The sequence below is a fragment of the Balaenoptera physalus genome (assembly GCF_965194825.1).
Source record: "Balaenoptera physalus genome assembly, chromosome: 9".
Classification (NCBI taxonomy): domain Eukaryota; kingdom Metazoa; phylum Chordata; class Mammalia; order Artiodactyla; family Balaenopteridae; genus Balaenoptera; species Balaenoptera physalus.
In genome coordinates, this window is record NC_138888.1 from 71,794,755 (window position 1) to 71,818,165 (window position 23,411).

A 23,411-nucleotide genomic window follows, 5' to 3' on the forward strand; every position below is an offset into this window, starting at 1 on the left:
ATGTGGACTGAGGGGCTGACTCCTGAAGACTATCAGGTTCAGCCAATGGGAGGCGCTGGAGGGCAGCTGAGAGGTAGGAGAAAGGGCCAAGTCAGGGCGTTTATTCCTTCTCTCTTCCTTCCAGATGACCTCAGAGGCAGTGTTTTCTCAAAGGCTCCAGCTTCTTCTTGACAGACCTTCCCTTTGGGATCTCACTCCCTCTGGGAGGGCTTCACTGCTCTGCTGCTTTCTGTGGGCAGCCCTCACTCCCTTTCTTGGGTGCCTTCAGCCCTGGGGCCAGCTGTAGCTTCTGGCTTTGTTACTTGACCTGGTTTTCTAACCAGGCTTTTCAGCTCTCCCAATGCCTTTGTAACTATGTTCTGATATTAAATCCTCCCTACAAACTACTTAACATGGGCTCTATTTTCCTGCCTGGATCCTGACCAATGCGATATCTAATCAAGGTTTGTCACAGACAACATCAGTGTTTAGTGCCAAGAAACAATAAACTTTGGCTGACAAGTTATAAGATTCTTTTCCTGGAGGAGTATTCTAAGGAGATGTCAGGCTGGATCCTGAGCCAGAAGGGGCTCTTGATCTTCCTGGGACCCATAGCTAATTGTGGACTTACTCAAGTGTGGAACCAAGGTGTGTCAGATACGAACACCTAACCAAAGTGGCTCAAATCAAATAGGACTTTACTTTCTTACATAACAAGTGAGGAGGTTGGCAATTGTTGATCCTTGTTCAGTGACTTCACAGTATCAGGACTGTAGATTGGCATCTCTGTGATTCCCTGAGGGCAGTCTAATCAAAGGGGCCACTATGATGACAATTATTGTTCCAGGTCATTTGCTCTTGTCTTTGTTCCACAATTCAATCCTGCAACTGCTTAAAATGGAACACCCTTGTGCTTTTGCATTAAAAACATTGAGAAAGATGCATGTTTTTCTTTAGGGAAACACCCATCCCTGGTATCCTGTGTAATGAGCATTTTGTGATCGTTGTAACTTCATTGGATGATGTGTGGGGGCCAAAAATGTTGGCAGTTCTTTCCCTCATCCTCTCAGTGCAGCTATAGCTGCATCTATCTTGGGGTTTAAAGCATGAGGCAGGAAGGCAGGTCAAGCAAGGTAGTGAAGCTAGCTGCATCTGCTACTTTTATCAGGAAAGTTAAATCATCAGAGCAGATTCTTTCTTGTGTCCCTTTGGCCAAAACTAGGTCACGCATAATGACAAGGGAAGTTGGGAAAGTGGGGAATGGGGATGTCTCAAAGAATGTGAGGATGGAGAGCTGCTGCTGACAGTGGGAGAGATGCTTTCTCCCTTGTTTTCATTCTGTTTCACTATTTAATGCATGCTCTCTCTCTCTCTTTCTCTCTCTTATTGCAGGGCTCTATGTCAACCCTGATTATATTTTTGAATGAGCGCAGAAGCCAAAATTTATTCTTAGTCTTATCTGTTTCTTAGGGAAATGTCAACATTAAAGAATTTCTTTAGAGTTTCTTACATAGAGTTTCTTACATAAATTGCATAGCAAACAGCAATGATCATTTTGCCCTCAACAGGAGGCACCTTGTCCCAGGGAAGTTGCTTTGCTATGTGATGAGAGCTTATGACACCTGGGTGGAGGGGTTTGAATGTCCTTCTCCAGAATAACCAAATATCCACATGGAAGAAAGTTCTAAGGTTAGGCAAGTACCCCGACGAAGGCAAGTTCTGTTTGGCATGGAAGCCAATCGTTTGGATGGAAGCATAAATTAAAAAATTGGGCCCTTTAATCAGGGAACGATCTGCTGCCTACCTAATGCAAGATGTTTATGAAACATAACCACATATTAAAGGAAAGCAACCAATAATTAAAATAAGAGTTAAAATTGATTTCCGTGTCCTGCCTCACAGTCCTTTTAACTCCTCTAGGAGCAGCTGTGAACCAAGTACAGTAATGGTTGCCAGATGCTGTTTCTTGGTGAGTGTGAATCATCTGCTCTTGGGGGAGGGGGACAGTGCACTTTATAACATGTATTTCTTGTTCGAAGTTACCATTAAGGGGGAGCTTGGAAAAAACCAAATTGCTTAACGATCACAATGGAAAAAAAATCAGTACCCTCTACCTTTTGTGTCCAATGTAAGCAGTTAGAAATATTTGTGGTTGATGCATCAGATGTAGAGGTCTTCTGATTTTAAACACTTACAACGAGTCCACTAGTACCACTGTGGGTTCTGACAAGATTGCAGAGGATGAGGACAGAAAACTACAGGGCCCTTGTGGTCTCTCTGGAGTATTGATGTCTTTGGTGAAAAGAGATCCTGCCAGCAAATGGGCCTTAGTTGGTCATGTTATCCCAAGACTCCATTTTCTATGGCTCTGTCTGGTATTCATTGCCTGTCATGATACCATAGGATGAAGTTAGAATTTTGGAGTTGAAATGGATTTTAGGAGCCATTAATCCAAAATTTTGTCCAACAGCCTTTTAACTGGTATCCCTGCCTCTGATTTGGTCCCTTACAATCCATTTTCTCACACTGCACACATTTCTCATATTGCTTTCTGCTGCACCTTGAATAAAATCCAGCATCTCTCTATGGTCTGCAATGACCTTCTGGTCCCAACTTACCTCTCCAACTCTATCTTGTATTCTTTCCCCCCTTGCTCAGCCACATTGGATGCTTTTTCTTCCTGAAACATGCCTGCTTCATTTCGACTCAGGGCTTTTGTTCTTGCTATTATCTCTGCCTAGGGTGCTCTACCACCATGCATCTTCCCATGGGCAGTTTCTTCTTGTCATCCAGAAATCGGCTCCAGTGACACCTTCTCAGGGAAGCTATTCCTGACTGCCCCATCTCGGGACCCCTATCCCACATCCCAGCATAGAAAGACTCATTGCACTCATGGCCCTTCTCAAGCTCTGAAATTATATTTTTTGTAATTTATTCGCTCATTTATTATTTGTCTCCCCTTGCTAGAATGGGAGCCTGATGAGAACATCAGTCTCATCCATTTGATTTACTAAAGTATCTTCCCAGCACTCAGGATAGGAACTAGTACATACTAGGGTTTTGGTTGTATCTCCACGTAAAGGGGGAATTGGAGTACCCAGGAGAGACTGTGGAACCATGTGGGCTTTTTCAAGTGAAGTTATAGAGGAACATCTTAAATAGATGCTGCCGTTGGCACAACTGGTGCACCTTCTTAGCTGAAAATTCAACTGAACGACTTTCTGACAGTGATATTTGGGGCTGGGGTCAAATGTTAACTAACCACAGTCTATCAGAATGCACTTGTTACACTTCAGGGAAGATTTTGCTCATGCTCTATTTGAACAGGAAAACTAAGAAATCATTTGGTGTTTTCCAGTGGGGTTGTCCTTGGCATTTTGAAATGGACATTAGTTAGCTGTGTCTGACTTTCCCAAGCATTAATAGGACATTTAACATTTTTGGTCCCTGCCCACTGTTAGTGGCCTGTCACACCCCATCACTGTGACAGCCTAAAAATACCCACACATTTGCAAATGCCCCTGAGAGGAGTAATGATACTACACCTGGTTGAGGACCTTAATTAGAAAGTGTTCCATAGAGTGATCTTAACCAATCATTTGAATAAGTTAAGAAAAGGAAAACACTCCCCCCGTTATGTGCATTTTAGTAAGGGGCTTCTTCATCTTCCCCTCTTCCTGATGGGCCTATGAAGACCACCGGGAAGGCATGGTGTTGAGACAGGCAGGCCCCGGAAGGTGAATGGCCTCTGCTGGAGAGAAACCTGATTCCTGCTCAAATGATGATGACCAGGTAATGGCTAAATTTATTGAGTACTTATTATGTGTCACACACGATTGTTGACAATATCCAGTCAGTCCTCCAAATCCACGGGTTCTGTATCCATGGATTCAACCAACCCAGGATCAAAAATATTTGGGGGGGAAAAAAAGGGCCAGAAAGTTGCCAAAAGCAAAACTTGAATTTGTTGTGCTCTGGCAACTATTTGCATAGCATTTATAAAATATTTAAAACTATTTACATAGTAATTTACATTGTGTTAGGTAATAAAAGTAACCTAGAATAAAGATGTTAAAAAAAAAAAAAGTAACCTAGAGATGATTTAAAGAATATAGGAGGTTGTGTGTAGATTATATGCAAATACTGTGCCATTTTATATAAGTGACTTGAGTATCCTCAGATTTTAGTATCTCTGGGGGGTCCTGGAACCAATCCCCCATGGATACAAGGGATGACTGTTTGTGTTTTAAATCATTTAATTCTAACAGCAATCCAGTGGGTGAATATTATAACCCCATGTTATGTTAAAAAAACAAAACAAAACAAAACTGAGGCACAGAGAAGTTGATTAAGTTGTCCAAACAGGTAAGCTGTAGAGCTGTGAGTCTACCCCTATGGGTACAAGGCAGACTACATGAACAAGAGAAGTGGGCCAGGTCCTGGAGGTGAGCAGGGAGGTGGGGATAGTGGTGATGTGGAGCAAGTATTCCCTACCTGGGGCAGACACCACTCACCTCCAGCCCTTGTGGTCAAGCAGGAAAGTGGCCAAATCTTCTGGCTTCTTTTCCAGGGATGCAGACCATCTGCAAAGTCAATTTTAGAAGATTGACTAAAGTTAAAAAATACTCCATGACCCACATGAGATATTGATTTCTGCAACAGGAGAACTCCATGTTTCTGGCCATAGGTTTCTTCCTATCCAAGTGAAAACTATAGGCTCAGGTCAAAACGAAAACTCTAGATTTCAGGTAATGAATAAGATGGGGTGTGCCGGATTTTCTCCATTCTCTTTTGGCTCCAAGAATGTTCTCTTTCTGTTTTCTCAAGTCACAAACATCTGTTTATGGCCATCCAGCTAATTGGGCCCCACTGAGTGTTCTAATGAGGGCAGAGCGAGCAAACGAGTGGATTTAATGCCCATGGAAATGCATGTTTCTAATTGTGCTCCAGTGAAGGTGGAAAGGTTAAAGTAATGAGCTGCTCTCGAGAGTTCTGGCCAAGAGAGAGAGGGCTTTGTTGTTTCACATTCCATCTTTGTTATTGTCACTGAGATGTGCACTTATTTCCACCATGGCATTGATTGCCAAGAGGTTCTGCTATTACATTTCATTATCATGCCATTTCTGAAGGAAGGAGTCTGCTCTTACTAAGCAATGACAGTGTGCAGGCAACCATAATCTCCTCTCTCTCTGCTGCACTCCCCAACATCTTGTATACAGCTGTGAAGGGCTGTATTAGTGCCAATTAATCAGGGGGAGGTTTCCTGAAGGAGGGAGTGCTGTACTGTACAAAGGGATAGTGCCTGAGTTTTCCAAGTGGAATTTCTAGAGAAGATATGCTATCCGAAAGGAGCAGACAGACAAGGAGGCTGTCAGTTTTAAGTATGAGTAAGGGATTGACATCTCTCCCCTGTTCCTCTCACCCAGCTTTCCAAGTAAGCATGAAGACAGGGTCCAAATCAAAGGGCTCGATTTAGTCTCTAACCCAAGGGATTAGAGCTGGAACCGTGTGTTGTTTGAAGACCTTGTGAAGGCCTGCTTTAGTCGAGTCACACTCGGTTAACTTAGTGACCATTGGTGATGAAGATGAGTTGCTATTCTAGAAATGAAGGGTTTCTGTGGCAGGGAGACCCAAATGTTGGGGCCCTGAGGCCACAGGATAATTGGGTGTGGTAGAAGGAATCTTTTCCTTTCAATGATGATGCGCATCTTACATGTTCAAATTGTCGTAAGGTAAATAGAATCATGACTTCTGTTTCAGAATTCAAAGTTCTGACGGTTGAGAATTTTTCCCCATTGTGCCTTCTTTCTGCCACCCTCATTGATCAAGTTGTGCTAACCAGGGCCTCCTTAAAGTCAACACTTTGAAGGTTAAGTATCTCATTTAGATGATTTGGGTTTAAAATATAATTTAAACCCTGGCATTGGACTATATTTTCAAATTCAAGGGAGATGAGATGAAACTCCAAACCCCTTATTTTGGCTGACCTGGCAGGTCCGACTGAGCCCCTGCTTAGCCAGCTCCCTGGTGCTGTCTGGGACCTGTGGCCCCCTCTTGTTCTCCTTTAGCCGTATGGGTCTTCTTTCAGTTTCTTGACCCTTCTCACTTCATTTCCGTCTCTGAAACTTGGCACATCCTCTTCCAAAGTGCTTCCCATCCCCAGGTTTTTGCTTAGAGGTTTCCTCTTACCTGTTCAGTCTCAGCTTAAACATCACCGAGCTCCTCTGACCATTTCACTGATGGACATTCCACCTCCCTCCCTCCCTTGGATCCATACCAAGATCTCCATCTAAGCACCATTAATTCCTTTTTAACAGTTACAACAAAAACTTACTTTGTTAGGTTTGTTTTTTTCTTCCCCACTAGACTGTGAGGTTTCACAAGAATTACAGTTCTCTTGTCCCCTATATCTCTACTATCTGGTTCATAGTAGGTCATCCATAGAAATGTAGAGGGGATAATTCAAAGATATAAAATAAAAGGATTCAGTGTTAGTTGTTTCATTTTGAATTCCCCAATATCTGTCTTCTATGCTGGATTACTCAGCTAGAGGACTTCTGTACCAGGTGACAGTTAAGAGGTGGCTTTTGCCATTGATTACTGCCTCGACCCTCATTTCCTAGGAATAGAGACTGAGGCAAAGCTTAGCTTTATTGTAGGTGAAGAGTAAAGGAAATGAGGCAGGGAAAGAGGGAAAGCAAATACAAAGTATGTTGCAAAGCTGGCTGTAAGAAAACACACCCTGGAGCTTTGTCCTGTGGTTCATTTCTGGATAGACTTCCTGGAAATACAGTACCCTGGAACAGTCCTTCAAGTACCCCATACAAATGTATCTGCTCGTTCCTTCCTGTCTTTTGTCTTTCATTGGCCAAAGTTTGCCCCTTAGGGCATCAACTCCCCCACCCTCTGGGTTGTGTTAATTGCCCCTTTGGGCATCTTCTGGGAAGTCAAACCCAGTGGCAAACATTGCCCCAAAGCACAGGGCTTAATCTGGGTCCAGGTGTAGTGGGAGGATCCAGAACCTCCAGGCATCTGGTTGGCTTGGGCTTGAGGCTCCATCAACCAACGGAGGTGCAATGGAAGCCTTGCCCAACCGAGTCCTCATCTTAAGAGAGTTTAAGATAACTGGTGGAATTCAGAGATGAGGTGGCTAGCTGGAACTTTCTGTTGAGTAACTGGCCAAGGACTTTGGAGGCAGGTAGGAATGGACAAATCAGACGAAGCACATAAATCAGATACAGTGCAGACTCCTTCTCAGTTTCTGGGAACTTGTAATTTTATACAAGCCCATGGCATAGGGGCTTGAGTTATTTTATTGGAATGTCACACTTTTCTTAGTTAAGTTTTCAGTGACGAACTTCAGAAACAATTCTTCAGTTAACTGTCACTGACTCCCATCTGTGCCATTTTATACACACACACACACAAACATATATATATATATATAAACAGACACATATATATAACAGACATATACACACATATATATACAGTATATCTTTTCTGATATATATAATTATATTTCTGATATGTATATATATATATCTCAGGAAGAAACTTAATTATGCAAATATGAAGGCAAATGAAATATATTTTCTTTTTTTAAAATTTTTATTTTATTTTTGGCTGTGTCAGGTTTTAGTTGTGTCACGTGGGATCTTCCATTGCAGCACACGGGCTCCAGAGTGCAATGGCTCAGTAGTTGCAGTGCGCGGGCTTAGTTGTCCTGTGGCTTAGTTGTCCTTGTTCCTTGACCAGGGATGGAACCCTCGTCCCTTGCATTGGAAGGCAGATTCTCAACCACTGGACCACCAGGGAAGTCCCCAAAATATATTTTCTACAAAGCATATCATAGTCACCTGAAGTCCATAGCATCTCAGGTTTCTTACACACACACCCGTTGGTGTCCTTCTCCTGACTTGGGCAGCTGCACACTCAGGATTATTTCTATTTGTGCATAAGGAGCTGGAAAATTTCTCACGCCAAGCCTGATCTCCTTTCTAATTGCCAGAACTAGTTGTATAACCCTTGCCCAGGGATGCTTCTTGGATATGAGACCTTTGTGGTTGCACAGGGTCCCAGGCTCAGAAGGGCCCCATATTTGGTTTAATACTCTGTTGTCATAGTCTTGAAATTCTCAGTAATTTTGTCTTTGAATTTGTGGTTTTTCAGTGAAGTCCGATAGTCAATGAAGCATGCAAGTGTATTATGTCTGTGACTGTGTGAGTGAGGACACTGATAGCCTTAAGTGGCCATACTTTCTGTTTGAACCAGAACTTCTTTTGTATGCAGAAAAAAGGCAATGGTGTTCTAAGAAATATGCACAACCAAAGAACTTTATCATATGCTTACTTACCATTGCTACTTCCCTGTATTAGTCACTCACACTGAAAACGATGACATAAAGGAAAGAGAAAGATAGGGTAACCCATAGTTCCTTTTCTTTTCAGTCTTCCATACTGATGAGTAAGTTGAAAGTAGAGGGCTTCCCTGGTGGCGCAGTGGTTGAGAATCTGCCTGCTAATGCAGGGAACATGGGTTCGAGCCCTGGTCTGGGAGGATCCCACATGCCGCGGAGCAACTAGGCCCGTGAGCCACAACTACTGAGCCTGCGCGTCTGGAGCCTGTGCTCCGCAACAAGAGAGGCCACGACAGTGAGAGGCCCGTGCACCGCGATGAAGAGTGGCCCCCGCTTGCTGCAACTAGAGAAAGCCCTCGCACAGAAACGAAGACCCAACACAGCCAAAAATAAATAAATAAAGATACCTCTCTATTTAAAAAAAAAAAAAAAAAAAGTTGGAAGTAGATAGTTTAGGTAGATTGTGCATGTATAAGGAAATGAAATAAAAATAGTTGAGTTAGTTTTGTGCAGCGTTTTCACTGATCTGGTAAGAATTAAATATACGTGCATGCATGCACCACAAATGCAAGTTGAGTAATTTTGGTAATTCTGCATAGGAATTAAATGCTCTTATATTTGCATTTAAAACTGGCATTGAACAATATGAAGATTAACAGTAAAATTTATGCTAATAGCTTAAAATTTTAATTTTTCTCTCCTGAGAATAATATTATATAGCAAAAACACCCAAAAATAAAACCAAAACCACCGTAATAAGTCAAGAGAGAGGTCACAGAAGAATGGAAAGGCTTTATACTTGTTAGTACCATTGACAGCACCTTTTCTCTGCTCTTTGAACAAGGGGCCCCCCATTTTATTTTGCCCTGGGCCTTGCAAATTCTGTAGCTTGCTCTGCCCTTCCCTTATGGACTGCTTCTTGTCCATATGTGTGACTTAGCAAGGAGTCCCGTTTGTCCACTGATTTCCTGTCCTTGGGCACTGAGTGGGGAGTGAACGAATCAATGTGGACTCTTGGTGACAATTGAAGGCCATCAGACCCTGGCCACCGTGAAGGAGTATCTTCTGGAGCTCCTAAGGATGCATATCCAGGGGGCCAGCCTCCAGCTGTTTCAAGACGGCCTGAAGGATGTCAGGCTTCTCAGAGAATGATTAGAGTGTAGGTGATCAGGTGCAGTGAGCCAGTCTTGGGGTGTTGCAGAGGGGGTGTGGGTTTCCCTTTGGCCTGCCCTGTCTCCACCAATATCCCATTGTCACCCCCAAAGCCACCCAGATGGCTCCATGGGATTTGACCTAGGAGCAGTCTTTATTTTCTGTTGTGTTCAGGAGATCAGCACAAGGATTCAGTTTCCTTTGCAGAGAGCACTTCCTTCTGTGGCACTAATTCCAAAACTGAAGTGGTCAGCTTTTTATCATTGATTAAAAATTGCCATAACTTAACTACATTATAGGAATGCAAAAATAGCATACTGTGCCTCAGAGTATACCCTGAAGACTATTCGGCCAGCTGAGATTTGGGAAGCATAATAACAGTATACATAAAAGAAGCACTTTATCCTAAAAACGAATTTGTAGATGATTCCTTTTTTTTTTTTTTTAGGAACTCCTTTATTTATTTATTTATTTATTTTTTGGGCTGTGTTGGGTCTTCGTTTCTGTGCTTGCGCTTCCTCTAGTTGCGGCGAGCGGGGGCCACTCTTCATCGCGGTGCGCGGGCCTCTCACTATCGTGGCCTCTCTTGTTGCGGAGCACAGGCTCCAGACGCGCAGGCTCAGTAGTTGTGGCTCACGGGCCCAGTTGCTCTGCAGCATGTGGGATCTTCCCAGACCAGGGCTCGAACCCGTGTCCCCTGCCTTGGCAGGCAAAGCCCGGGAAGCCCGATGATTCCTTTTTGTTATCTTCATTCAGCCAGTAAAAATCCCCAAAAGAATGAAGTAGCACCCACAGTGCCACTAATACAAACCCCCAAACGAGGCACTCAAATCAAACCTTTGGTGACACAGTCAGTTTTCTGGCTAGAATAAAGCCAGCAAATAAATCCCAAGCCCTCCAAAATTCTTTTTCTTTTTGCAATCTGGCTTTTACTTTTATTAATGTGCATTCCCACCTCTCCCACATATATCAGTTCCTGCTCCCAGGGAGCAATCACTTTCAACTTAGAACTGATTATTTTTTGTCTATTATTTTTTGTATTTCTATATAACATGCTGCAGTGTTCCCACTTGATTTTCCTAGTTTTAGACATTTCTACTACCTTTCCATTATGAAAAATGAGGGTTTTGATCGCTTTTCACGCCCTCCCATTTCCTAACACTCTCTCTCTCTCTCTCTCTCTCACACACACACACACACACACATTCGCTGTACCTTCATCCTCCCAATGTAGTTAGCTTCAATTTTGGTAGATCTTTCAATAAATATTTTAATTTACATTTTTATTATGTCAAGACAAGTGAAAGCTAAGCAAGATTTTATTATTCCTTTCCCTTTCCTCCATATCTTTGGTTTTCTTGGAAGTTGTAAATGTTTGTTTTTTTCCTTCATTTCTCAATTTTCCATATGCACATCACTATTTTATCACCACACTCCTCTAACCATGTGAAGTTCTTCTGGGTAAATTCAAACATACCTGTTAGTCTATCTACTTTATCTGACTGAACAAATCTCAGCAGTCTTCTGAGCTGACCTGGTAGGTTTGACTGATCTCTAGGCCTCTCTCCGGCCATCATCGTCCTATCATCCTGGGTATTCTCTTTGCCACTCTCCTGAGTTGGAGCGCCCACTTCCTGGATTCCATCTTTTCATCCTTTTGAAAAACGTATTCCTTCATTTTATTTAAGCACTGCTGCCGTTTTTCCTGAGAAAAAGTTTATGAGTGGTAAATTTTATGAGACTAGGTATGTCTTTTTTTTAAAATCAAAGTATAGTTAATTTACAATATTACATTAGTTTCAGGTATACAACATAATGATTCAACATTTTTATAGATTATACTCCATTTAAGTTTATTATAAAATATTGGCTACATCTCCTGTGCTGTGTAGCATATCTTTGTAGCTTATTTATTTTATACATAGTATTTTGTTCCTTTTAATCCCCTACCCCTATCTTGCCCCTGCCCCCTTGTCTCTCCCCACTGGTAACCACTAGTTTGTTTTCTATATCTTGTCTGTTACTTTTTTTGTTATATTCACTAGTTTGTTGTATATTTTTGATTCCACATATAAGTGATATCATACAGTATTTTTATTTCTCTGACTTATTTCACTTAGCATAATATCCTCCAAGTCCATCCATGTTGTTGCAAATGGCAAAATTTCATTCTTTTTTTATGGCTGAGTATTATTCCGTTGTGTATATGTACCACATCTTCTTTAACCATTCATCTGTTGACGGACACTTAGGTTGCTTCCAGATCTTGGCTGCTGTAAGTAATGCTGTTATGAACATTGAGGTGCATGTATCTTTTCGTATTAGTGCTTTCATTTTCTTTGGATATATACCCAGGAGTGGAATTGCTGGGTCATATGGTAGATCTATTTTTCATTTTTTTCAGAAACCTCCATACTATTTTCCACAGTGGCTACCCCAATTTACATTCCCACCAACAGCATATGAGGATTCCCTTTTCTCCACATCCTTACCAACATTTGTTATTTGTGTTCTTTTTGATGCTGTCCATTCTGACATGTGTGGGTGATATCTCATTGTGTATTTGATTTGCATTTCTCTGATAATTAGCAATATTGAGCATCTTTTCGTGTGCCTGTTGGCCATCTGTACATCTTCTTTGGAAAAATGTCTATCAAGGTCTTCTGCCCATTTTTCTATCAGGTTGTTTGTGTTTTTGACATTGAGTTGTATGAGCTGTTTATATATTTTGGATATTAACCCCTTATCAGTTATATCATTTACAAATATTTTCTCCCACTCAGCAGGTTATCTTTTTGTTTTGTCAATGGTTTCCTTTGCTGTGCAAAAGCTTTTAAGTTTAATTAGGTTCCAGTTGTTTATTTCTTTTGCCTTAGGAGACAGATCTAGAAAAATATTGCTATGATTTATGTCAAAGTGTTCTCTGCCTATGTTTTCTTCTAGGAGTTTTATGGTTTCCAGTTTTACATTTAGGTCTTGAATCCATTTTGAGTTTATTTTTGTATATGGTGACAGAAGGTTCTAATTTCATTTATTTTTACATGTATCTGTTTAGTTTTCCCAGCACCATTTATTGAAGAGACTGTCTTATCCGCATTTTATATTCTTGCCTTCTTTGTCATAGATTAATTGACCATAAGTGTGTGGGTTTATTTCTGGGCTCTTTATTCTGTTCCACTGATCTATGTGTCTGGTTTTGTGCCAGTACCATACTGTTTTGATTACTGTAGCTCTGTAGCATAGTCTGAAGCCAGCTCTGTTCTTCTTTATCAAGATTGTTTTGGCTATTTGGGGTCTTTTGTGTTTCCCTATGAATTTTAAAATTATTTGTTCTAGTTTTGTGTAAAATGTCATGGGTATTTTGATAGGGATTGCATTAAATCTGTAGATTGCTTTGGGTAGTATGGACATTTAATAATATTAATTCTTCCAACCCATGAACACAGGATATTTTTCAATTTCTTTATATCATCTTCAATTTTACTTTTACAATATCAATGTTTTATAGTTTTCTGAGTATTCGCCTCCTTGGTTAAGTTTATTCCTAGGTATTTTATCCTTTTTGATGTGATTTTCAACAGAGTTGTTTACTTGCTTTCTCTTTCTAATAGTTCATTATTAATGTATAGAGAAACAAGACTTCTGTATATTAATCTGGTATCCTGCAACTTTACTGAATTCATTTATTAGTTCCAGTAGTTTTTTGGTGAAGACTTTAGGGTTTTCTATATATATTATCATGTCATCTGCAAATAGTGACAGTTTTACTTCTTCCCTTCCAGTCTGGGTGCCTTTTATTTCTTTCTCTTGTCTGATTGTTGTGGCTATAACTTCCAATACTGTGTTAAATAGAAATGGTGAGAGTGGGCATCCTTGTCTTGTTCCTGATTTTAGAGAAAAGACTCTCAGCTTTTCACCATTGAGCATGATGTTAGCTGTTTGTCATAAATGGCCTTTATTATGTTGAGCTAGGTTCCCTCTATACCCACTTTGATGAGAGTTTTTAATCATGAATGGATGTGGAATTTTGTCAAATGCTTTTTCTGCATCTATTGAGATGATCCTGTGATTATTATTCATATGGTGTATCACATTGAATGATTGCAGATATTGAACCATCCTTGCATCCCTGGAATAAATCCCACTTGATCATGGTGTATGATCCTTTTTATATATTTTTAAATTCAGCTTGCTAATATTTTGTTGAGTATTTTTGCATCTATATTAATAAGAGTTATTGGCCTGTAATTTTCTTTTTTTGTAGAGTTTTTGTCTGGTTTTGGTATGAGGTTAATTGTGGCCTTGTAGAATGAATTTGGGAGTGTTCCTTCATCTTCAAATTTTTATAATAGTTTGAAAAGGATAGGTTATTAGTTCTTCTTTATATATTTGATAGAATTCCCCTGTGAAGCCATCTGGTTTTGGATTTTGTTGGCTGGGTGTTTTTGTTTTTGTTTTTTCCCTACAAAGTCAATTTCACTATCAGTGATTGGTCTGTTCCAATTGTCTGTTTCTTCTTGACTCAATCTTGGCAGGTTGTATGTTTCTAGAAATTTGTCCATTTCTTCTTGTAGTCCAATTTGTTGCCATATAAATGTTTGTAGCATTCTATTGTGATTTTTTTGTGTCTCTGTGGTATTGGTTGTTATTTCTCCTCTATCATTTCTTATTTTATTTATTTGGGTCCTCTCTCTTTTCTTCTTGGTGAGTGTGGATAAAGGTTTATCATTTTTGTTTATATTTTCAAAACATCAGTTCTTGGTTTCATTGATCTTTTCTATTGTTTTTGGTCTCTAATTTATTTATTTCCTCTCTGATCTTTATTATTTCCTTCCTTCTGCTGACTTTGGGCTTTGTTTGTTCTTTTTCTTATTCCTTTAGATGGTACATTAGGCTGTTTATTTGAGATTTTTCTTGTTTCTTGAGGCAGGCCTACATTGCTTAGGTATGTCTTTATTCTACCCTCACACTGCATTTAGAATTTTGCTAGGTATTAATTTCAAGTTCAAAGTGTTCTTTTCTCTCTTAATTAAACGTATTTTTCAATGTCTACTAGTTTTCAATGTTCTTATTGAGAATCCAAAGCCATTTTTATGCTTGATCTTTTGTATGAAACCTGTTCCCCCTCACTTCTCGTCTACTCCAATTAGAGAGCTTTTAAGATTTGTCCTTTTTTCTTTTTTAAAAACTCTCAGGCAGTCTGAAAATTCACAATGATGTGTATTACAGTTTGGATTACCAGGAAACAGACTCAGAGATGGAGATCAGTGTTGGGGAGGTATATTAGGGAGTACTCTTGGGATCAATACCTAGGGTAGGAAGGAAGGGAAGTATGAAAGGGGAGAGAGAGAAGATGACTTGTGATGTAATCTCAAAGAAACCTTAGCATGTGGGGGCTGTAACTGGGATAACGCTTCAGAGTTTATGAGTGGGGAAAAGAGGCTGGTCCTTTATAGCCTCCTGTTGATTGGATATGGCTGCCCCTGGAAGGAAACATGACCTTGGGTAAGGCAGTTTTCTCCTGCTGAGGCAATCCCAAAGAGGGATGACACCTAAAGCACTCCCTGCAGCAAAGGGAATACCTTTCCTAAGGAGAGATCTGAGGAATGCATCACAGAACTGTCACAAGGTGCCTTGTGGCATGGGTCTGATTTTATCCATTGTGCTAGCACATGGTGAATCCTTCCAACTGGAAACTCATCCATTGGTCTGGACCATTTTCTTAAGCTTCTTTTGTTTGCTTCTTCCATCTTCTTTGTTTTTTCTTTCTGGAACTGCTATTATTCAGATGTGGGATTACTTCTAATTTCTTATCCTTTTGACCTTATTATCCTCTCTTTGTCTTTTTGGCTCTTCTTTATGTGAGTTTTTGGTCAACTTTAATTTCCAACCTGTTCCCTTAAGTTTTTTTTTTTTAACATTTACTATCTTCTTTGTAATTTCTTTGGGCTTTTAAAATATTCTTTGATTTTTAAACATTATGCCATTCTTTTTTTTTTTTAATCTATCTCCTTTTTTTAAACTTGTTCAATATGCTTTCTTTTTTCTTTTTTTTTAAATTTATTTATTTATTTTATTTATTTTTGGCTGTGTTGGGTCTTCGTTTCTGTGCGAGGGCTTTCTCTAGTTGAGGCGAGCAGGGGCCACTCTTCATCACGGTGCGTGGGCCTCTCACTGTTGCGGCCTCTCTTTGTTGCGGAGCACAGGCTCCAGACGCGCAGGCTCAGTAGTTGTGGCTCACGGGCCTAGTTGCTCCGTGGCATGTGGGATCTTCCCAGACCAGGGCTCGAATCCGTGTGCCCTTCACTGGCAGGCAGATTCTCAACCACTGTGCCACCAGGGAAGCCCTGCCATTCATTTTTAATGGGTGTAATGTCTTCTCCTGTCTTTCTGAGAATATTAGCAATAGCTGTTACGAAATTTTCTTTCCTTGCATTGTTTTTTTTACCCCCATGTGGTTTTTAAATGTTTATTTATTTGGACCTTCTATTTTTCATATTAGATGCATTCTTCAAAGTTCGAAGAGTCATGTCTTTGCTCATGTGTAAGGGTAGGGCACTAGAGAGCTAACTGCAAACTCTGTGTATGTTGCTGAGGCCAACTGTGGGCTGAAGAGCAGGATGATCTTTTTCAGTCACTTCCCTGAGGCAGCACCAATGTCAATATCTTTGGGCTTTTTTTCTTGGGATATTCAGATTCTCTAGAGAAGGATATTATAATGTCTTATTGGAGGAAATAGTCCAGGTTTCTGGAAGGCAAATATGGAAAGAGATCTGGAAAGCAGAGGTCCTGATTTCAGTGTATGCCTGTCATTAACTGAGCCTGGTGTCCTTCAGGTCAGAGAGCCTCTGTTTTACCTTCTCTGGAGGATAAACATTTGTTTTCTTCCATTGTTAAGGATAGCAGTCACCTGGATCTTGATACTGAAGTAGATATTTGGAAATCTCACAAGACTGTCAATCAATAATCCTTTTATTAGCTCTACCTTCACCCCTATTTCTAAAAATCCTAGATGCTGCCAATTCCTGAACCTCTTGGAGGTCTAGGGCATAAATATGGCTTCTTCTTGGCTTTCCCTACTGCTGACTTAGCAGTTAGCTTTATTGGGTCTGCTAAATCTGTTGCTCTCATTCGTTTTCTTTCTGGCATCCAGAATTTTGTTGCTTCTATCTTCTCTTCCCTTGGTCTTGTGGGTTTATGACTTAAACAAAAATATGTTTGCTGTCATTCTAATAGAGTCCCTCCAGTAGAGGGAACAGAGATAATACAATAAGCTTCCATCCTTAACCAGAAGTAAATACACAAAACCCTTGATCTTTACATTTCTCTGAAATACCCTTGAAGTATTTTAAATGAAACCAGATTGATTTCGGTACCTGTTAAAATCTTCAAATGATAATATCCTTCTATTTAATTTCATAATAAAAATGTTAATGTCCTCTAATTTGTAAATAGCCTCTGTAAACATGGGAATTAATGTGGAAAACACAATAGATTGACCAAATTATGGATTGAAAGTTAACAAAAGCACAGCAAAAAAGCTGTGTATCTTGTGCTTGGTAGCATTTTTGTGGTAGAAACAGTACAAGTTTGGATCTCTATCTTGCCTCTGCTACTTAGTAGCAGAATAAAACTTAATCCCTTTGAGGCCTCTGTAAAATAGGCATAATAAACCAATATTGTATTTAGCCAAAGGCAAGGCTGAGTAGGGGATGGATAAAGGAGCCACCGATGTCTAGCATATGGGCTAGTGCACAGCAGAAGTTAGTTCTCTTCCCTAGCACCAAAGGGAAGTGGGAAGAATGATGGCAACTCTCAGGGGAGGTGGAGGCGGATGGGACTAGGAAATGCTCCCCATTCCTGAGGGGCCTCAACTAATCTTTGGAGCCCATAGTTACTCACATGAAACTTACATGTTTTCTGTAAGAATTCAGGGAAAGGAGGCCCTGGAAAAAGAGGGTTCGCTGGAAGTGAACAGGAAAAAAAAGAGCAGGAGAAAAAAAAAGAAAAGAAAGTGAGAAGAAGAATAAAATGAGGGGCATGTTGGTAGACATACTGTTGGAAGAATCGGCAGTAGTGGGACATCTGGTCACCTCAGGCATTATATACAGAGTAAAAACATGCAGTTGGTAAATTAACCTAAAACCAAGGATAAAACAAGTTCCAACTTTGACTCAGGAGTGATCTTCCAGTTAAGGGATTATATGATCTTTCTTCTCCTTGGATCTCCTTCTCCTATTGCCTGACCCTGGCAACTCATTAGTCTTCTCACTAGTGGAAAGATAAGATAAATGAAAGATGAAACTTGAACCAATACTTTATACTGACTAATAACTCCTGTGAAAGTTTGGTAAAGGAGAAGGCAAATGAGATTTCTTGATCATCAGTGCAATTAAGTTATGCCTGCTGTGCCTAGTTTCTATTATTGGGGATAATTGTGAGTTGGCTGCATGTCAATGCAGAGGAATGACTTGTAATTTAAATAAATTATCTACATCTGGAAGTTTCTGTTTCTCTAAAAAGAAATCTAAGGGCTGACAAATAGTTGGATGACTCTCAAAATTTTGAATTTGTCAGATTTTAGCGGTCATTAGTAGAGAAGCAGAAAGAGCAACAAAAGGAAGGTAATTAGTTACCTGGGGAGAGAGACTATTTAAAAAATTGTTGAGGTAACAATGTGCAACTCTGCCCAGGTAAGAAGGAGATTGGGTCAGGCACTGTTCCATGAGGAAGGCTGCTACTTATCCTTTGTCATCATCTAGAATCCTAATTGCAGCCCTCAGTTGGATCCACCCTGTGCAAGTACCTTTATAGAAATCACTGGAGGGGTTTCTTTACTTGGAAATTTGTGAATATAACGAAGGAGTTTGAAAATGATTGGACTTTTACCACTGAGAGAGCTCTGCAGCCTATAAAACAGTCTCTTTACTTAAGAGAAAATATACTTAACAAAGCAATTCTGATATGCAATGGTCTATCTGGTATTGTTTCCAATTCCGCATCCCTAGGGCATCAGCATAACCCTTAGACAGGTGTGGTTCAGAGAACAGTCCATGCCTGGTTTTGTTCAAAACACCCTCTTCTTTCATCATCTTGTTCTGCACCATTTCTCGTCTTCGGTGTCCCATGATGCTCTGCATCCCATTTGACCAGTCACATCCTTGCAATGAGATGAATATCCGAACTGTGGCAAATCTTACTGTCGCTGCTGTGTTTGCTCAGACTTCATTTAAAGTGTCATCACTAGCTGTATTTCTACTGTGAATATAACTGCTGTTTCTAATTTGCTCACACAAGGCTGATACCTACAGGGCTGAAATATAAAGGAGGACCCCTCTCCTTTACTATGTTTCTCTCAACCCTCCCCAGACCCTTGACTGTCTCTGGGCTCTGTTCCTGTGCTCTGCACATGCTCAGGAATGTTAGAAGTTTTATAGAGAGACACAACTTAAAAATATATATATATATTATTATATATAAACCACAACTTAAAAATATACATTTTATTATATATATATACACACACACACACATATATATACACACATACATACATATATATACATACATATATATGTATATCAATCTTTTTTGCTGAAATTTCTACCATCTGGAAATTTCTCTCCCACTTTGTTGAAGTCATTGACTGGAGTATATCTCTTGGGCTATACTTTCAAATATTGTTCTAACTGTGGATCTGCAGGGTTTGCTATTTAATTGTTTGGGGTCTATTCTGTGTGGCCATAGAACCGGATAATAACTTCATAATTATCAATACTATGGTATATAATGTAATTTTAAAATCTTATTCTGAAATATGCCATACATAAAAAAGTGTGCATGAAGTTTATGTACAACCAGAAGAAGACTAATAACTTGAGCCTCATTTACCCGCCACTTAGCTCAAGAAATACAATATTGTCAGTCCTTTTAAAACATCTGTGTGCCTCTCTACTCCCATCTTCCTTCTGTCCATCAAAGGTAACATTAGCCTGAATTTTGAGTGAATCATTCTCTTGCTCTTCTTTATAGCTTTAATACATATGTAAATCTCTAAACAATGTATTGAACTTTAAATAAATGGAATTCGTCTGTATGCATTCTTCTGTGAGTCTTTTCCCACTCAGTGTTACATTGGTATAATTCATATCAATGCATATAACTATAGTTCATTCATTTTCATTGCTGTATAATATTACATTTTATGAATATCCTATAATTTATTCACTCTACTGTTGGTAGACATTTGTGGGTTGCATATTTTTTACTCTGACAGTTAGCGGTGCTCTGAACATCATCATGCATCTGTTATAATAAGACCTATGAGGAGAATTGCTGGCTTATAAGGTATCTATGCATGTTCAGCTTTCCTATATAAACACATTTTTTAAAATCTATGCATGTTCAGCTTTCCTATATAAACACAATTTTTTTTCAAAGTACTTATACAACAACTTACCCCCTACCAGCCATCTATTAAAGTCTTCATTGCTGCATATTCTTGCCAATACTTAGTATGGTCAGATTTCTTAATTTTTGCTAATCTAATGGCTGTGAAATAAACTCTCATTATGTTTTAAATTTGTATTACTTGGTTACTAATGAAGTGAAAACCATTTTAAATGTTTGTTGCACATTTCAATTTTCTCTTTTTGAAGTGCCTTTTCAAGTCCTTTGCTCATTTTTCTATTGGTTGGTATATATATTTATTAATCATCTGTAGAAGTTCTTTATGTATTCTGGATACAAGTTCTTCATTATTAGTAAAAATTGGAAATATCTTTTCCTACTCTATGACTTATTGTTTTTAATTGAAGTATAGTTGATTTACAATGTTGTGTTAGTTTCAGGTGTATAGCAAAATGATTCATATATATATATTTATTCTTTTTCAGATTCTTTTCCATTATAGGTTATTATAAGATATTGAATACAGTTCCCTGTGCTATATAGTAGATCCTTGTCGATTGTTTATTTTATATATAGTAGTTTGTATCTCTTAATCCCATACTCCTAATTTATTCCTCCCCTCTTTCCCCTTTGGTAACCGTAAGTTTGTTTTCTATGTCTGTGAGTCTATTTCTGTTTTGTAAATAAGTTCATTTGTATCATTTTTTAGAGTCCACATATAAGTGATATCATATGATATTTGTCTTTCTCTGTCTGAAGTCACTTAGTGTGATGATCTCTAGGTGCATCCATGTTGCTGCAAATAGCATCATTTCATTCTTTTTATGGCTGAGTAATATTCCATTGTATATATATACCACATCTTCTTTAGGTTGCTTCCATGTCTTGGCTATTATAAATAGAGCGGCTATGAACATTCTCTGTGACTTACTTTTTAACTTCCTTTAGAGTGTCTTATGATGAACTACTTTCTTTATTTTAATGTAATCCAATTTATCAATCCTGTTCTTTATTTTTGGTGCTTTTTATAACTCAAGAAATTCTAACATACCATGAAGTCATGAAAACATCTCCTAAAATCTTTTATTTCTTATCTAAAATTGTTTTCTAAATTATTATACATTAGATTCTAAAATCTTTATAGTCTGGCATTTCATAAATAGGTTTTTAATTCTCCTGAAATTAGCTTTTGTTATGTTGTGAGTTATGTTTAAATTTTCCATATGGAGAGCTATTTTCCTAGAATCATTTATTAAAAAATCAGATCTTTTGCTCACTGACCTGCATTGCTGCATTTTCCCCCCTAGAAATCAAATGTTCATATTTTCATGGTTTTCTTCCTGGGCTCTCTTTTTTTTTAACATCTTTATTTGAGTATAATTGCTTTACATTGTTGTTTTAGTTGCTGCTATATAACAAAGTGAATCAGCTATACGTACACATATATCTCCATATCCCCTCCCTCTTCTGCCTCCCTTCCACCCTCCCTATCCCACCTCTCTAGGTGGTCACAAAGGACGTGCTGATCTCCCTGTGCTACGCCGCTGCTTCCAACTAGTTACCTATTTTACTAGTGTATATATGTCAATGCCACTCTCTCACTTTGTCTAAGCTTACCCTTCTGCCTCCCTGTGTCCTCAAGCCCATTCTCTATGTCTCTGTTTTTATTCCTTTCCTAGCCCTAGGTTCTTCAGAACCTTTTTTTTTTAAGATTCCATATATATGTGTTAGCATATGATATTTGTTTTTCTCTTTCTGACTTACTTCACTCTGTATGAAAGACTCTAGGTCCATCCACTTCACTACAAATAACTCACTTTAATTTCTTTTTATGGCTGAGTAATAGTCCATTGTATATATGTGCCACACCTTCTTTACCATTCATCTGTCAGTGGACACTTAGGTTGCTTACATGTCCTGGCTATTGTAAATAGAGCTGCAATGAACATTGTGATACATGATTCTTTTTGAACTATGGTTTTCTCAGGGTATATGCCCAGTAGTGGGATTCCTGGGTCGTATGGTAGTTCTATTTTTAGTTTTTTAAGGAACCACCATACTGTTCTCCATCATGGCTGTATCTATTCCCATTCCCACCAACAGTGCAAGAGGGTCTGCTTTTTCCACACCCTCTCCAGTGTTTATTTATTGCTTGTAGATTTTTTGATGATGGCCATTCTGACCAGTGTGAGGTGATACCTAATTGTAGTTTTGATTTGCATTTCTCTAATGATTAGTGATGTTGAGCATCCTTTCATGTGTTTGTTGGCGATCTGTATATCTTCTCTGGAGAAATGTCTATTTAGGTCTTCTGCCCATTTTTGGATTGGGTTGTTTGTTTTTTTGATATTGAGCTGCATGAGCTGCTTGTAAATTTTGGAGATTAATCCTTTGTCAGTTGCTTCGTTTGCAAATATTTTCTCCCATTCTGAGGGTTGTCTTTTCGTCTTGTTTAGGGTTTCCTTTGCTGTGCAAAAGCTTTTAAGTTTCATTAGGTCCCATTTGTTTATTTTTGTTTTTATTTCCATTTCTCTAGGAGGTGGGTCAAAAAGGATCTTGCTGTGATTTATGTCCTAGAGTGTTCTGCCTATGTTTTCCTCTAAGAGTTATATAGTTTCTGGCCTTACATTTAGGTCTTTAATCCATTTTGTGTATGCTGTTAGGGAGTGTTCTATTTCATTCTTTTACATATAGCTGTCCAGTTTTCCCAGCACCACTTATTGAAGAGGTTCTCCATTGTATATTCTTGCCTCCTTTATCAAAGATAAGGTGACCATATGTGCGTGGGTTTATCTCTGGGCTTTCTATCCTGTTCCATTGATCTGTATTTCTGTTTTTGTGTCAGTACCATACTGTCTTGACTACTGTAGCTCTGTATTATAGTCTGAAGTCAAGGAGTCTGATTCCTCCAGCTCCGTTTTTCTTTCTCAAGATTGCTTTGGCTATTCAGGGTCTTTTGTGTTTCCATACAAATTGTGAAACTTTTGGTTCTAGTTCTGTGGAAAATGCCATTGGTAGTTTGATAAGGATTGCATTGAGTATGTAGATTGCTTTGGGTAGTATAGTCATTTTCACAATGTTGATTCATCCAATCCAAGAACATGGTATATCTCTCCATCTGTTTGTATCATCTTTAATTTCTTTCATCAGTGTCTTATAGTATTCTGCATACAGGTCTTTTGTCTGCCTTAGGAAGCTTTATTCCTAGGTATTTTGTTCTTTTTGTTGCAATGGTAAATGGGAGTGTTTCCTTAACTTCTCTTTCAGATTTTTTATTAGCGTATAGGAATGCAAGAGATTTCTGTGCATTAATTTTGTATCCTAATACTTCACCAAATTCATTGATTAGCTCTAGTAGTTTTCTGGTAACATCTTTTGGGTTCTCTATGTATAGTAACATGTCAACTGCAAACAGTGACAGTTTTACTTGTTCTTTTCCTATTTGGATTCCTTTTGTTTCTTTTTCATCTCTGATTGTTGTGGTTAAAACTTCCAAAACTATGTTGAATAT

General features: G+C 39.0%; 1 long non-coding RNA gene across 2 annotated transcripts in view; it reads left to right on the top strand.

Moving 5' to 3' along the window:
• The window catches only part of LOC309666536, a 347,146-nt gene that overhangs the window by 164,841 nt on the left and 158,894 nt on the right, over positions 1-23,411 (top strand). For both annotated transcript variants that reach the window (XR_014267149.1, XR_014267150.1), the window contains one exon: positions 1,900-3,771. This is a non-coding gene — a long non-coding RNA (uncharacterized lncRNA). The remainder of the gene's footprint in view (positions 1-1,899; positions 3,772-23,411) is intronic.